Genomic DNA, 1,178 nt, shown 5'->3' with positions numbered 1-1,178 from the left:
ATCGAAGGAGCAAACGCGGGGACATAGTGCGTTGTGTTTGGATCTGGAGCAGAAAATAAGGGATATTACCGCTTTAGATGCCGTGTCACTTCAGCCAAATAGTGGTGCTCAGGGTGAATATTGCTGGTCTTTGTGTGATCCGCTCGTATCATAATTCAAAAAAGGAGAGCCATCGCAATGTTTGCTTGATTCCGGAAAGTGCTCATGGCACAAATTTTGCTTCGGCTCTCTTGGCAGGAATGGTGATTGTAAAGATAAAGTGGCGAATGGAAGGATTGACATGAAGGATTTGGAAAACTCTTGCCAAAAGCATACAAAGAATCTCTCGTGCATTATGATAACGTGTCCGAGTACGTACGGTTTGTTTGACAGGGAAATCTTGGCCATTACTTCGATGGTGCACTACGATGGAGGGCAATGTTATATTGATGGTGCAAAGATGAATGCCATGGTGGGTTACACGGCACCTGGATGTATTGGGGGCGATGTGTGCCAGATTAATCTCCACAAAACGTTTTCAATTCCTCGTGGTGGTGGTGGGCCAGGCATGGGTCCTATTGCTGTTCGTCAGCACCTGGCGTCATTCTTGCCACGTTCTGTTTTTATTCAAAATGTTGGTGGTTCCCAGCCTTTTGGTCAATTCTCTCAAGCAGCATACGGATCAGCGTCTATTCTTCCAGTTTCTTATTTATTAATGTGGATGCTTGGTTCACGGGGTCTCAAGACGTGCACGGAGCATGCGATTTTAAGTGCCAACTATTTAAAGAAGCGTCTTGACGGCCACTGCCCAGTTCTCTTTCTGGGGGAAAACGATTTCTGCGCTCACGAGTTTATCATAGATTTAAGGCCATTAAAAAAACAGCACAAATTGAGGCAGAAGATGTGGCGAAACGACTTATGGATTATGGCCTTCACTCACCTACCCTGGCATTTCCTGTTGCGGGAACACTCATGACTGAACCCACAGAGTCAGAGTCAAAGCGGGAGTTGGATCGGTTGGCCGATGCACTTATTTCCATTCGTACCGGAATTGCATCCATAGAGGAGGGTGAAGAGAGCACAACGAACAACTTTCTCAAGAATGCCCCGCACACGGCAAAGTGTGTCACATCAGATGATTGGGACAGACCATACACCCGGAAAACTGCTGCATTCCCTTCGAGCCATTCATGCACCGA

At 46.7% G+C, this 1,178-nt stretch overlaps 1 pseudogene, besides 1 other annotated feature; it reads left to right on the top strand.

Annotated features, from left to right (window-relative positions):
- Tc00.1047053508531.10 lies at positions 1-1,178 on the top strand (annotated as a pseudogene; the record flags this gene model as incomplete).
- Positions 1-1,178: a sequence feature (areas not merged during assembly with more than two copies in the genome that could not be assigned to a particular haplotype).

This window comes from Trypanosoma cruzi, genomic scaffold, assembly GCF_000209065.1.
Source record: "Trypanosoma cruzi strain CL Brener 1047053516899 genomic scaffold, whole genome shotgun sequence".
Lineage (NCBI taxonomy): Eukaryota > Euglenozoa > Kinetoplastea > Trypanosomatida > Trypanosomatidae > Trypanosoma > Trypanosoma cruzi.
Note: the sequence above shows the minus strand (reverse complement) of the source record. Positions and strands in the feature narration are given on the sequence as shown.